Genomic DNA, 16523 nt, shown 5'->3' with positions numbered 1-16523 from the left:
TGGATACCGAAGGTCACTTGAGCTTATCTTGTAGGTATGCCTAGCATCCAAGCGGAAGGACCATATGTGGTACATGGACAGCGGATGCTCTAGACATATGACCGGAAAGGCAACCTTCTTCATTAAGCTTGATAAATATAATGGAGGGTTTGTCACTTTTAGTGATGATGGTAAAGGAAAAATAGTGGCCATTGGAAAAGTTGGTAAAAGTTTCTCCTTTTATAAATGATGTTCTTCTTGTTGATGGTTTGAAACACAATTTACTAAGTGTCAGCCAATTATGTGATCTTGAATATGAAGTTGTTTTTAGAAAATTAGTGTGCTTAGTTATTTGTGAAAAATCTGAGGATATTTTGTTTGAGGCTAAAAGGTGCAATAATGTGTATGGATTAACTCTTGAGGATTTGAAAGATCAAAAAGTGACATGTTTTTACCTCTCTTGAATCTGAAAAATAGCTTTGGCATAAGAAATTGGGTCATGCTAGCATGTACCAAATTTCTAAGCTAGTCAAGAAAAACTTGGTTAGAGGAATTCCAAATACTAAATTTGATAAGGATCTTACTTATGATGCTTGCCAATTAGGCAAATAAGTAAAATCCTCTTTTAAACCAAAAGATGGAATTTTGACCAAGAGGTCATTAGAGATTTTACACATTGATCTTTTTGGTCCAACAAGAACTCAAAGTTTAGGAGGTAAACACTATGGTTTGGTGGTGGTGGATGAGTACTCAAGATTCGGTTGGGTACTTTTTCTTGCTCATAAAAATGATGCTTTTCATGCTTTCTCAACCCTTTGCAAAAGAATTCAAAATGAAAGAGACTTAAAAATTTTCCATTTGAGAAGTGATCATGGAAAAGAATTTGAAAACCAAGACTTTGAAAAATTCTGTGATAATTTTGGAATTGCTCATAACTTTTTATGCCCTAGAATCCCTCAACAAAATGGGGTGGTTGAGAGAAGGAATAGAAACCTTCAAGAAATGACTAGGGCTATGCTATTTGAAAATGAGGTTCCAAAATTTCTATGGGCTGAAGCAGTGAAGACAACTTGTTACATTTTGAATAGGACTATCATTAGAAAAGGGTTAAAGAAAATTTCTTATGAGATATGGAAAGGAACCCTTCCTAATCTTAAGTATTTCCATGTTTTTGGATGCAAATATTTTGTATTTAATAATAAAGAAAATCTTGGCAAATTTGATCCAAAATCCTATGAGGGGATGTTTGTTGGATACTACACCACTAGCAAGACTTATAGAATTTACCTCAAAGAACATAGAACCATAGAGGAATCCATACACGTTTCTTTTTGTGATACTAACTCAATTCCCAGTGCTATGATAGAAGATGATACAGATTGTGAAGATGCTGTCAACAAGGAAGCCAGTGAAGAAAATCCCAAGTCTGTCCAAAATGAAGAATCTGTCCGTCCAATTTTGTCTCATCAGGATGGAGGAGACATTTCTGTTTTGTCTCTTGAGCCAGCAAGAGAATCTAGAACAGAACAACCCACTAAAACTCATCAAGGCTCAACATCACTCCTGAAAATAAGAGAATGAAAGTCCATGAGGGGTTATCCTCATGACTTTATCATTGGTGATCCCTCACAAGGTGTAACAACAAGATCCTCAACCAAAATGCAAATCGAACCAAGCAATCTTGCTTTCTTGTCACAAATGGAGCCTAATAATGTGAAGCAAGCTCTTGAAGATCCTTCTTAGGTCAAAGCCATACAAGAAGAGCTAGCTCAATTTGACAAGAATGAGGTTTGGACACTAGTATCTTATCCAGATGGTAAGAAGGTAACGGGTACTAAGTGGGTTTTCAAAAATAAATTAGGTGAGGATGGAAAGGTTGTTCATAACAAGGCTAGATTAGTGGCCCAAGGTTACGATCAAGAAGATGGTATAGATTTTGATGAGTCTTTTGCTTCGGTAGCAAGAATGGAAGCAATTAGGTTGCTTCTTGCCTATGCTGCCCATAAGGGTTTTAAAATGTTCCAAATGGACGTCAAATGTGCTTTCCTTAATGGCTTCATTGATAGAGAAGTGTTTATGCCACAACCCCCCGGTTTTGAAAATAAAGAATTTCCAAATCATGTTTTCAAACTTTCAAAGGCCCTTTATGGTCTTAGGCAAGCTCCAAGAGCTTGGTATGAAAGGCTTAGTGCCTTCTTGTTGGAAAATCAATTTCAAAGGGGTACCACCGATACTACTTTATTTATTAAAGCATCTAATGATGATATTCTCCTAGTTCAAGTTTATGTGGATGACATTGTGTTTTGGTCGGCCAATGAATCCTTGTGTGAAGAGTTTGGAAAACTCATGACTAGTGAGTTTGAAATGAGCTTAATGGGAGAGCTAACATTCTTTCTTGGCCTCCAAATTAAACAAACTCCTAGTGACACTTTTATTCACCAAGGAAAGTATGCTAAAGAATTAATAAAGAAATTTGGCCTAGAAAATTCAAAACAAATGGGAACACCAATGCACCCAAACACTAAACTTGAAAAGGATGATGATGGCAAAGATGTGGATGAAACACGGTATAGAAGAATGATCGGTTCGCTCATGTATCTTACTTCCTCTAGACCAGATATTGTTCAAAGTGTGGGTGTATGTTCAAGATTTTAATCTCACCCAAAAGAATCCCATATTTCGGCCGTTAAATGCATCATTAGATATATTAAGGGAACTAGTGATTATGGCTTATGGTATCCAAAATCTAATGATTTTTGTGTAGTGGGGTTTTGTGATGTAGATTATGCGGGAGATAGGGTGGATAGAAGGAGCACATCCGGCATGTGTTGCTTCCTTGGAAGCTCACTCAACATGTGGTCAAGCAAAAAATAAGGCACAGTGGCTCTATCCACAACCGGAGCTGAATATATTTCTGCATCTGCATGTTGTTCACAATTAATTTGGTTGAAAACTCAGTTGGAATATTACAAATTAAAAATCAATAGTATACCCTTATTTTGTGACAATATAAGTGCTATAAACATTTCTAAAAATCCTGTTCTGCACTCAAGAACCAAGCACATTAAAATCAAATATCATTTTATTAGAGAACATGTGCAAAAGGGTACTATTGATATTCAATTTGTAAAATCTGAAGAACAACTTGCTGACATTTTTACAAAACCCTTGTGTGAAGATAGATTCTGCTATATGAGAAATAGTTTGGGAATGTTAGAATTAAATTATGTTGATAATTTGTGAATTTTTTGATTCTGTTTGGTTTTGTCTCGTAGGGAAGCAGGAGACAAATTTCAGGTTGTGATGAACGGGCCATGATACAGGGGGAGACTGAACTGAAGTTAATTATCCTGGGCCCCACTAAATCTCTTTGACCTTACTCTGACTCGTTTTTGAGTGCCTCAATTTTTAATCATACTTTTGGGAAGTTGTCATATCAAATCTTGTAGGAAGGAGTTGTTGTCAAATTAAATCTTTATCCTTCCCCCATCCCCTGATTCTAGGAGCTAATCTTTTCAATTTTAATTTTAAAATCCTTCCTTGGTTAATAACCACGCCACCTAATGGGTAATAACTGCCTCAAATTCTCTCTCCAATCAGCATTAAATGCTTCCATAACCTCCCTCTTCTCACCACTCTCTTCGGCCTCTATTCATCTTCCCTCCTCATTCTCCATTTCTCATATCATGAAAAAGAAATTTGCTCCAAGAAGAAGTGATCGAATCCTTTTCACCAAAAAATCTCCATTATCCTCTACCCCTCAAACACATACTCACATACACATACACTCTACCTCTTCTTCATCTCCCTCATCCAACTTTCAGCAAGCCATGAGGAGAAAGGTTATTCATCCAAGGGAGTCATCTCGGAAGAAAGGAAAGGATAAAGAGCCAGTTTTGGAAGAAGAAGAGGAGTCTCACACATCTATACCTCATTCACCTCCAAAAAAAGCAATTCCACTTGCATCTGCCTGAAGCTCTCAAAAGACCAAAGGTTACGAGCTATGTAACACAAGGGAACCACCAAATCTGGAATTCCTAGACTTTAAGAATAAATACAACAAAAATCATTCACATTTTGATCCAGGAAGATTTAATTCTTGTGCATCTTATGAGTTTCACAAAGATGTGTTGAAGAAACGTCACTTGTGTGCTTCCCACATAGTGAACCTAGACTCTCTTGCTGCTAAAGAATTAACTTTATTACTCTGTTTGAGAATCTAAAATGGACTCCCCTGTTTAATATTCAGAAAACTGTATACCCAGCCTTGGTTCGAGAGTTTTATGCAAACATGAGGCTGATTGATAGAGAAATCCATTCCTATGTGAAGCGGGTTTACATGACTCTGAACAGAGAAACAATAAGCGCTGCCCTGGGGTATGTTGATGAAGGCGCAGCAGCTTATATGACAGAAAAATGGGACTCGCAAGTGGGAGTCACTCTCCAGATTACTTTGAATCAAACCTACGAGAACTTTTCTGCTTTGGATGGCACTGTTCTGACCCATAAAGCTCTCGATCCAGAAAGAGCATTACTGCACAGAATTATCACTCACATTCTCATGCCTCAGAGTGGTTCTTACAACATAGTAACCATTTCTGATACTTTAGTGCTTTTTGCTATCATTACTTCATCTCCTATTTCTTTTTCATAGCTCATGGTAAGACATATGTGGGAATGTGTTAGAAGTAACAAAAGGCAAATCTTTCCTATGACATTTTTCTCATCTGCATCTTTGAACATTTTAATATTGATCTAACTAATGAAGATGTAAAGAATAAAGTCTCAACAATTAAGGGAGGAGGAGTTTCAGGTTCTATGAAAGGCACCAAAGGAAAACGGTCAATGCCTTCTAAACCATCAGACAGTGATCTTGAGAGCTGCCCAGCCGAGCCGACCAAAGTGGCAGAATCTATTAAGGAGGTTCTCACCGAGTTTTCTAACATGTCCAAATTGATGGTGCAATCTTACAAGGCCGCTCGCAAGCAAGCATACGAAAATGAAAAAGCTTGGACAAAGTGCCAAGAAAGAGTGGGTCTGATGCTTCAGAATCTCGAAGAAGAGATGGGGGCTGCCAATAAGGATGATGAATCTGAATCTGAGTACATGCTTTCTAATGATTGACTTATTTGTCTCTTATTGAATTCTGATTCTATTTGGTTTATTTTGGTACTTTGTAGGCTGTTTGGATACTCTAGACCAGTGTTATTTTGTTAAACTCTTGGATATTTTGGTTTTGGTTATATTTGTGTGTTCCATTATTACTTTTTGTAGGTTCCCCTTTGATGACAAAAGGGGGAGGAAAGCTGGAAAAATTGAAAAGTAAAAAAAAAAAAAAACAGGGGCTGAAATCCTTTGTGATTCATGATCACCCCTGTGCACAAACTGATTTGTCTTGTTGATATGTTTGCTATATTTAGAAATTGGTTACTTTTGGTAATTTCTTTATGCTATGATATGTGAATGAATGCTTGATAAATTTTGTGTGCTCTGATATGACTATGTTTGATAAAAAATGTTTTCCTTGCTATAAACAGGTAACTTTTGTTCTATTATGATAGCTGGAAAATATTGTTCAAATAATTTTACGCAAAACCTTTTTGGAATTATCAAAAGTATTTTTGATTTCTATGTACTCTGTACTCAAGTATTTTGTTTGTTATTGAGCAAAAAATCATTTATATGATAACAAATGAGTTTTGTTTATCACTTTACTTTTGCTCATAAATCAAGCTATTCAACATTTCAAATAATCCATATGGTGAATACATTGTTGCCTTAAGCTTGATTTTAAAAGTTATAGGTAAAGCTTCCCTTGGTAAAATGGCATATATTAAGGGGGAGCCATGTAACAATTGGAAAAGGGGGAGGAATCCTAATCTTCAAAGCGAGTACTTTTGATCCTTAATCTTTCCATTTCAATTTTTAATAATATTTGTCATCAAGGGAGAGATTGATGAGTTTGGAAAATTCTAATCTATTTGATGATGATCAAACATTATTAAAATAATTAATTGTAAAGTTATTAATTTATGTCCTTAATTAATATTTGATTAATTAATAATTTTGTATTGTGTGTACCCTTAGCATGGGCCGAAATATAGCAAGCCCATTGGAATATTTTTCAGCCTTGGTGTTAAATTATTGTGATTATGGTGGCTGAAATAAAGTTTTGTTAATTGGGCCAAATTTGATTACTATTAGCCCAAATTTCTTTTTAAAGAGATCTACTAGCTTGGTCCAAATTGAAAAAATGAGAAAGAGGGAAACATGCATGCTTCCACGGATACCACCTCTTTCATTTGGTGGAATTCAAATTTTATTAAGTGGAGTTAATGCAGACATTGGAAATAGGAAAGAGAAAATGAAAAAGTGATTTGATTGTCTTAAGTGTGTTACACGCTTCTAGGCATGGGTATTAGGAAAACTTAATACATTTAATCTCTCTCTCTTAGTTCAACTAAAAGCATTTCAATTTCTCTCTTCTCTCTCTTCTTTCTTCAAGTTTCAGTCACTTCATAGAAAATATGGAAGCCAATGCAAGCTACCATTAGAAAGAAGAAAAAGCTAGTAGCAAGGACATTGTGATGATAGATGTAAGAAAAAGAAAATCTGAGGTATGGAGTGGCTAAGATCTTTATCACAAAAGGTAAGATGTGATGAAGTGAGCTTAAGCTCTCCATAACCAAAAGTAGAAGAGATCTACTTCGGTCAAAGAAAGAAGATCCTTGGAGGGATGGCTTGTCTCAACTTTTGTTCAACCACCACAGGAGGTAGCTATTGTAGCTACGTGGAAGAAGAGGCAGAAGTTAGAGTAGATGAAGCTGTCATCATCAGGAACTCATCAAGGGTTAGGAATCCTTCTTGGAGTGCAAGGCAAGATGAAAGTCCCGGATTGATGAAGATTGGTGACAAAGAAGATACAGAGGTAATTGCATGTTGGATTTTACATTCGGTTTCCTCTACTCTCTCTCTGGCCGAACCGGTTTTGCATGAAGGAGAAAAAGTTTAGCTTGGTTCAACAGTTTCAACCGTGGAGGCTTCCCCTTCTATAAATAAGAGAGAACAGCCAGGGCTTGAAGCAAGGAAAAGAGTGAAAGCACAGTGTTCTCAAAGCTACCTAAGCTAACAAAAGTTCTTCTCCTTCAATATTTTTCATTTTATAATTTTCTGTTTAATTTTGTCTGTCTTGAGTCTCATGGAAAAAGGCAAACAGTGAGGTTTGTAAGAAAAAGCCATAGAGCAAAAAAAGGCAGAGTGCACAAAAATTAAAAAAAAAAAAAGCCATAGATGTCCTTAGAGGTGCTTTGTACATCTGTGTTGTGTTTTATGATTTTGTGGGAATCCCCTTACAAGTTGGGTTAGCACTTTGCAGTTGAAAGCTTGGTGGGTTACCAAGTCAAGTTCAGGATTGGGAATTAGATTCTGGACTTGTCCCGGATAGAAAGGGTAGTTCCTAGGGAGAATTGGTGTATATAATCATGATTATAGTGAAATTCCATCATTGTTGTGATGGAGACTAGATGTAGGCTGCATTGCACTTAGCAGTTGAATCAGGATACATCTTGGTGTGATTTTCTCTCTCTTCTACTCTATTTCTAATTTTGCTGCATAGAAGATGACGTGGCAAAAATTCACGATTAAGAGTTTATAGGGAAAACAGCGTTGCAAGTATAGCTCTTAACCAATGAAGATTCCGCGTATCAATTTAAAAGAGTTGTCACAAAATTTAGAAATAAAATATTGGGAGTATGAATCCCAGGTCGTCTCCCAACGAGTTGCAGAGAGAATGCTATTTTATTGATCAGAAGTTTCTTGATAGATTTTGAAAGTTGAATGGCAGAAAATAAATAATTGTAAATTAGTGCAAAGAAAATAAAAAGGAATTTATATTATTCAAAATAAAAAAGCCTTGACTGGGGGAATGATTAATTGGAAGTTCTATCCTTGTTGGGATCTCTTAAGTATAGTATCAAAAAGGTTGTTGTTTTCACTTAGTTAACCCTTACTAAATAAAGGAAAGGCAAGTGATTGAGTTAACTCTTATTCGCAAATCCTAGTCCTCTTCCTTGGGAAGGTCTAGCATTAGTAAATACAGAACTAGCTAACAACTTCCAGTTTAACCATCACTTAAGCCTTCCAACTCAAGTGTCTCCTTTTAATCAACCCCCATGTCAAGTTGGGGATTTACTCCATTGACATGAATAAAATGCTCACAGAAATAATAGAAGAAGACATGATAAATTAAATAGAATAAGGATTGAAAATTGATTAAAGGGAAAAGAAATAAACTGTATTAATAAATCCAAAATACAAAATAATTATCTAACAGGATTACTCAACAACTAAAGGAGTAAGGGAATAAGGAAATAAACTAGAATAGTAACTTCAACGGAGGTAATGACTCTTCAATATCCAAAATCCAAAGCAAGAGCATAAAACTAATAAACTATGAATGTAAAGAAAACCCAGAGGAAGAGTAATTCTCTCCAGATTCATATCTAAAATCCTAAAAACATGCTAATGAGAATGTGTCTTGAGTCTCTGCATGTTCCCTGACTCTATTCTGTGTTTCTGGGCAAAAAATTGGGTCAAAACTCGGCCCAAAATTGCCCCCAACATTTTCTGTTATTTCTACAGATCGCGTATGTCACGCGTACGCGTCAGTGACGCATGCGCATCACTGGTCATCTTGTCGTATCACGTGTACGCGTGAGGCATGCGCTCGCGTCATATTGCAGAACTCCAATGCACGCGTAAACGTCAGGCACGCACACGCATCACTGGAATTTTCTCCATGTCACGCGCACGCGTGAGCCATGCGTGCGCATCGCTGCTCGCTGGTTATCTCCTTAGTTTCTTGTGTTCCTTCCATTTTTGCAAGCTTCCACTCCATCCTCTAAGCCATTCCTGCCCTATAAAGCCTGAAAACACTTAACACACGGATCACGGCATCGAATGGTATAAAGGAGAATTAAAATATACAAATTAAAGACTTATAGGAAGCAAGTTTTCAATCATAGACCAAGACTAGGAAGGAGTTGTAAAGCCATGCAAATCATATGAATAAGTGGGTAAAGACTTGATAAAAACCACTCAATTAAACACAAAATAAACCATAAAATAGTGGTTTATCAAACTTTCCACACTTAAACATTAGCATGTCCTCATGCTTAGCTCAAGGAGATAAAATAAATGAGTAGGGAAAAGTAAGACTCATGCAATGCAATGCAACCTATGTATGAATGCAACTATATGATTTCGTCTACTTGGTTAAAAGTAAATTGGTTCTTCAAGACAAACATAAGTTAAATATTACTAACTAAAATTATACAGTAAAAACAAGTAAACTTGTAAGGAGACAGCTCATGAAAGCAAGGAACATAGAATTAAGCATTGAACCCTCACTGATAGTGTATATGCACTCAAGTCACTCTAGTGTATAGGGTAATCACTCTACTCTTCTCTAATCATGCTTTCTAAACCTTGTTCTTCTCCTAACCAATCAACAAGTATTTAATGTACCAATGCAAACATCATGAGGTCTTTTCAAGGTTGTAATGGGGCTAAGGTAAAGGTGAGGGTATATATATGGCTAAGTGAGCTATAAATTGAATCTTTGAATGGCCTAAACTCTTACCTATACATACACTCTTCATACTTTAAAAATCATGCCTAGCTACCCAAAGTTCCCACTTTTGTACATTTCACATACTCATGCATCAACTTTTCTCTTAACTTGTATCCCATATGCATTGATTATTCATTGAACTAAACATTGGGGTAATTTTGTCCCCTTATTCACTTATTTAATTACTTGAATATTATTTTTATTATTTATTTTTTTCTTTTTTTTCTTTTTTTAAATAAAAGTAAACATAACATTGTCAATGCACATGGACTTTTAATTTTTCTAGTCTCACATGAGTAGGTACCCAAATTCTCAATATTTAAATAAAGTAGAAATATAACATATTCCTATCAACCCATGTTCCCAAAGTTTTCCCACACTTAATTGACACACAATCTCTAACTTAAGCTAACCAAAGATTTATTTGGGGTAATTAATTATTTTTCCGCTTAAGGCTTAGTGATGTGGTAAAATATAAAACAAATGGGGATTAAAAGGCTCAAAGTGGCTAACAAAGGTAAATGGAAGGGTAGGATATTTGGGATAAGTGAGCGAAAACAAATAATGGCCTCAATCATTTGTATACATTTAAATACACTAAACATTGGACATATAGGATGGAACAAAATAACAATTACAATTATAGAAAAGAAAATACACAAGAATAAAATATTATGATTAAATAATGTAAACATGTAATTAAGCTCAAATCTCACAGGTTGTGTGTTCTAGCTCTAAGCCATGTTCCAAGTTCCAATCTTCAAACAAGTTTTAACACAGAAGTTTTTATTTAAATTAGTGAAATTTTTTCAAAAATAGGGTCTTAAAAAGAAACTTATTATTTTTCAATCAAGTAGAACATGCATGCAAAAACCTATTACTGTGCAATTTATCCTATTCTAACAAAAGAAAAATAAATATCCTATTGGTGTTTAAGAAAGAGAAGTTACCTCCGGAAGTCAGGTACTGATCGACCTCCCCACACTTAAAACTTGGCACCGTCCTCAGTGCCATCAGTCAGGAACAAAGGGGAGATGGTAGCAGTGTCTCCACAAGCAGGACCGTCATGGCTCCCTGTGCTGGTAAATGAAGTCATGGCTCCCTGTGCTAGTAAATGAAGTGGAGTCCGGATCTTCATCGGGTGGGTGGTTGCCAACAAGCAGCTCCTTGAGGTATGTAAATCGGAACTTGTTACGACGCCCTATTCGCTTTCCTTGCCGGTCTAGCCGGTCCAATCTCTCAAGTATCTGATGGAGCAGTTGGTTTGTTAGAGGTGCTTGTGATGTGGAAGGAGAAGGAATATCTCTGGTGGTTCTGTAGGCCGGCTAGTCGTGGCTGCTGGAGGTCTGATGTACTTCCTGATAGGGACGTACTGATCATCCCGTGGAATCATGGCCTTAGTGTCCCCAGCTCTGTAGGAGACTCCAGCTGCTGAAACCAGATCTGAAACCAAGGCGGGAAAAGGTAGCTTGCACGCAATCTACACGTGTCCCATAGCATGCCAAAGGTGTCTTGGTAAATTGAGAGGCTGGTCTGTAAGGATACACCAGAGTAGAACAACCATGTCTGTAGTGAAGGAGGACTCGTGAGTGCTCGGAAAAACATAGTGGGACATAATCTGCGCCCACACTTGAGCCTCCAAGGTAAGTGCTGAAGCCAATATCCCTTTAGGTCGGGAACGATGGTATCTATAGATCCATCTGCTGCCAGGTTGTGCTATAACTCGGAGAATGGTGTCTGATGAGCGGATAATTTATACGCTTTTTGGCATTGTTTTTAGGTAGTTTTTAGTAGGATCTAGCTACTTTTAGGGATGTTTTCATTAGTTTTTATGTAAAATTCACATTTCTAGACTTTACTATGAGTTTGTGTGTTTTTCTATGATTTCAGATATTTTTTGGCTGAAATTGAGGGACCTGAGCAAAACTCTGATAAGGAGGCTAACAAAAAAACTGCTGATGCTGTTGGATTCTGACCTCCCTGCACTCAAAATGGATTTTCTGGAGCTACAGAACTCCAAATGGCGCACTCTCAACGACGTTGGAAAGTAGACATCTAGAGCTTTCCAGAAAATATATAATAGTTCATACTTTATTCGAGATTAGAGGATGTAAACTGGCATAGCATTCTGGAGTCAAACGCTAGAAACACGTCATAAACCAGAGTTAAATGCCAAAAACACGTTACAACTTGGCGTTTAACTCCAAGAGAAGCCTCTGCACGTGTAAAGCTCAAGCTCAGCCCAAGCACACACCAAGTGGGCCCCGGAAGTGGATTTCTGCATCAATTACTTATTTCTGTAAACCCTAGTAACTAGTTTTAGTATAAATAGAACTTTTTACTATTGTAATAGGTGTCTTTGACAGTATAATCTCTTGACCATTCGGTCTTTTGATCATTCATGGGGGCTGGCCATTCGGCCATGCCTGGACCTTCATCACTTATGTATTTTCAACGGTGGAGTTTCTACACACCATAGATTAAGGGTGTGGAGCTCTGCTGTACCTCGAGTTTTAATGTAATTACTACTATTTTCTATTCAGTTCAGCTTATTCTTGTTCCAAGATATCAGTTGCACTTTAACCTGATGGATGTGATGATCCGTGACACTCATCATCATCCATCCTTATGAACGCGTGATTGACAACCACTTCCGTTCTACCTTAGAACGAGCGGATATCTCTTGGATTCCTTGATCAGAATCTTCGTGGTATAAGCTAGAACCCTTTGGCGGCCATTCTTGAGAATCCGGAAAGTCTAAACCTTGTCTGTGGTATTCCGAGTAGGATTCAGGGATTGAATGACTGTGACGAGCTTCAAACTCGCGATTGTTGGATGTGATGACAAACGCAAAAGAATCAATGGATTCTATTCCGACATGATCGAGATCCGACAGATGATTAGCCGTGCTGTGACAAGAGCATTTGGACCTTTTTCACTGAGAGGATGGAAAGTAGCCATTGACAACAGTGATGCCATACATACAGCTTGCCATGGAAAGGAGTACGAAGGATTGAAAGTAAGAAAGCAGTATGTTGCAGAGATTCAACAGGGACAAAGCATCTCCATACACTTATCTGAAATTCCCGCCAATGATCTACATAAGTAACTCTATCTTTATTTTATGCTTTATTTATTATTATTTTTGAAAACTCCATAACCATTTATTAATCCGCCTAACTGAGATTTACAAGATGACTATAGCTTGCTTCATACCAACAATCTCTGTGGGATCGACCCTTACTCACGTAAGGTTTATTACTTGGACGACCCAGTGCACTTGCTGGTTACTTGTGCGGAGTTGTGAAGAAAGTGCTGAGTTAGTAGATGCGCATACCAAGTTGAATGCCATTGTTAGAGATCACAATTTCGTGCACCAAGTTTTTGGCGCCGTTGCCGGGGATTGTTTGAGTTTGGACAATTGACGTTTCATCTTGTTGCTCAGATTAGGTAATTTTCTTTTCAAAAATCTTTCAAAATTTTTTTCTGTATTTTCGTTTTTCAAAAAGATAATTTTCGAAAAAAAAACCAAAAAAATTAATAAAATCATAAAAACCAAAAATAATTTGTGTTTCTTGTTTGAGTCTAGTGTCAACTTTTAAGTTTGGTGTCAATTGCATGTTTTAAAAATTTATGTTATTTTCAAAAATTTCATGCATGGTGTTCTTCATGATCTTCAAGTTATTCTTGATAAGTCCTCTTGTTTGATCTTTATGTTTTCTTGTTTTGTGTCTTTTGTTGTTTTTCATATGCATTTTTGCATTCATAGTGTTTAAGCATTAAAAATTTCTAAGTTTGATATCTTGCATGTTTTCTTTTCTTGAAATTTTTTTCAAAAATATGTTCTTAATGTTCATCTTGACATTCAAAGTGTTCTTGGTGTTCATCTTGACATTCATAGTGTTCTTGTATGCATCATGTGTTTTGATTCATAATTTTCATGTTGTGAGTCATTTTTGTTGTTTTTCTCTCTCCTCATTAAAAATTCAAAAAATCAAAAAATATCTTTTCCTTATTTTGCTCATAATTTTCGAAAATTTGAGTTGACTTAGTCAAAAATTTTTAAAACTTAACTATTTCTTATAAGTCAAGTCAAATTTTCAATTTTAAAAATCCTATCTTTTCAAAATCAATTTTAAAAATCAAATCTTTTTCATTTTTTATTTTCGAAAATTTTTAAAATTTATTTTCAAAATCTTTTTCTTATCTTTATTTCAAAATTTCAAAAACTTTACTAACAATTAATGTGATTGATTCAAAAATTTGAAGGTTGTTACTTTCTTGTTAAGAAAGGTTCAATCTTTAAATTCTAGAGTCATATCTTTTAGTTTCTTGTTAGTCAAGTAATCAATTTTAATTTTAAAAAATTAAATCTTCTTCAAAATATCATTTTCAATCATATCTTTTAAAAATATCTTTCAAATCATATCTTTTTCTAATTCAATTTCAATATCTTTTCTAACTTCTTATCTTTTCAAAAATTGAATTTCAAATCTTTTTCAACTAACTAATTGACTTTTTGTTTGTTTCTTATCTTTTTCAAAACCACCAAACTAATTTTATCTCTCTAATTTTCGAAAATTTCCTCCCTCTTTTTCAAAATTCATTTAATTAACTAATTGTTTCAAATTTTAATTTTAATTTTAATTCTTCTCTTAATTTTCAAAAATCACTAACCCTTTTTCAAATTTTATTTTCGAATTTCTCCCTCTCTCATCTTCTTCTATTTATTTATTTATTTACTAATACTTCTCTTCATCTCAAGAATTCAAACTTATCTTCCCCCTTGTGTTTGGATTCTTAACTCTTTTCCTCCTTCTATTCTTTTCTTCTTCTACTAACATAAAAGAATCCTTTTACTGTGGTAAAGAGTATCCCTATTATTATTTTCTGTTTCCTTCTTTTTCATATGAGCAGGAGCAAGGACAAAAATATTCTTGTTGAAGTAGATCCTGAACCTGAAAGGACTCTGAAGAAGAAACTAAGAGAAGCTAAATTACAACAATCCAGAGACAACCTTACAGAAATTTTCGAAAAGGAAGAGGAGATGGCAGCCGAAAATAATAATGCAAGGAGGATGCTTGGTGATTATACTACACCTACTTCTAAATTTGATGGAAGAAGGATCTCAATTCCTGCCATTGGAGCAAACAATTTTGAGCTGAAACCTCAACTAGTTGCTCTAATACAACAGAACTGCAAGTTCCATGGACTTCCATCAGAAGATCCCTATCAATTTTTAACTGAATTTTTGCAGATTTGTGAGACTGTTAAGACTAATGGAGTAGATCCTGAAGTCTACAGGCTCATGCTTTTCCCTTTTGTTGTAAGAGACAGGGCTAGAACATGGTTGGACTCACAACCTAAAGATAGCCTGGACTCTTGGGATAGGCTAGTCACGACCTTCTTGGCTAAGTTCTTTCCTCCTCAAAAGCTGAGCAAGCTTAGAGTGGATGTTCAGACTTTCAAACAAAAAGATGGTGAATCCTTCTATGAAGCTTGGGAAAGATATAAACAGATGACCAAAAGGCGTCCTTCTGACATGCTCTCAAAGTGGACCATTTTGGATATCTTCTATTATGGTCTATCTGAGTTCTCTAAGATGTCATTGGACCATTCTGCAGGTGGATCTATTCACCTAAAGAAAATGCTTGCAGAAGCTCAAGAACTTATTTACATGGTTGCAAATAACCAATTCATGTACACTTCTAAGAGGAATTCTGTGAATAATGGGACGCCTCAGAGAAAGGGAGTTCTTGAGATTGATGCTCTGAATACCATATTGGCTCAGAAAAAAATGTTGACTCAGCAAGTCCACATGATTTCTCAAAGTCTGAATGGATGGCAAAATGCATCCAACAGTACTAAAGAGGCACCTTCTGAAGAAGAAGCCTATGATCCTGAGAACCCTGCAATGGCAGAGGTAAATTACATAGGTGGGAGAAACAGGCTCAGCAATAGCAAGCCTTTTCCATCATCTTCTCAGCAACAGACAGAGAATTCTGAGCAGAGCTCCTCTAGCTTAGCAAATATAGTCTCTGATCTGTCTAAGGCCACTTTAAGTTTCATGAGTGAAACGAGGTCATCCATCAGAAATTTGGAGGCACAAGTGGGCCAGCTGAATAAGAAAATCACTGAAACTCCTCCTAGTACTCTCCCAAGCAATACAAAAGAGAATCCAAAAAGAGAGTGCAAGGCCATTGATATTGTCAATATGGCCGAATTCAAGGAGGAAGGGGAGGACGTGAATCCCAGTGAGGAAGACCTCATGGGACGTCTCTCAAGCAAGAAGGAGTTCCCTATTGAGGACCTAAAGGAATCTGAGGCTCATATAGAGACCATAGAGATCCCAGTAAACCTCCTTCTGCAATTTATGAGCTCTGAAGACTATTCTTCCTCTGAAGAGGATGAAGATGTAACTGGAGAGCAAGTTGCTCAATATCTAGGAGCCATCATGAAGCTGAATGCCAAATTGTTTGGTAATAAGACTTGGGAAGGTGAGCCACCCTTGTTCATTAGTGAACTAGATACATGGGTTCAGTAAATTCTACCTCAAAAGAAACAAGATCCTGGTAAATTCCTAATATCTTGTACCATTGGCACCATGATCTTTGAGAAGGCTCTGTGTGACCTAGGGTTAGACATCAATCTTGTGCCTCTCCCTGTAATGGAGAAGCTGGGGATCATTGAGGTACAACCTGCCACATTCTCATTAGAGATGGCAGACAGATCACAAAGACAAGCTTATGGATTAGTAGAGGACGTGTTAGTAAAGGTTAGAGGCCTTTACATCTCTACTGATTTCATAATCTTATAGACTAGGAAGAATGAGGATGAATGCATCATCCTTGGAAGACCCTTCCTAGCCACAGCAGGAGCTGTGATTGATGTTAACAGAGGAGAATTAGTCCTT

Source organism: Arachis duranensis, chromosome 9, assembly GCF_000817695.3.
Source record: "Arachis duranensis cultivar V14167 chromosome 9, aradu.V14167.gnm2.J7QH, whole genome shotgun sequence".
In the NCBI taxonomy this organism is placed as follows: domain Eukaryota; kingdom Viridiplantae; phylum Streptophyta; class Magnoliopsida; order Fabales; family Fabaceae; genus Arachis; species Arachis duranensis.
This window is presented reverse-complemented; position numbering follows the sequence as displayed.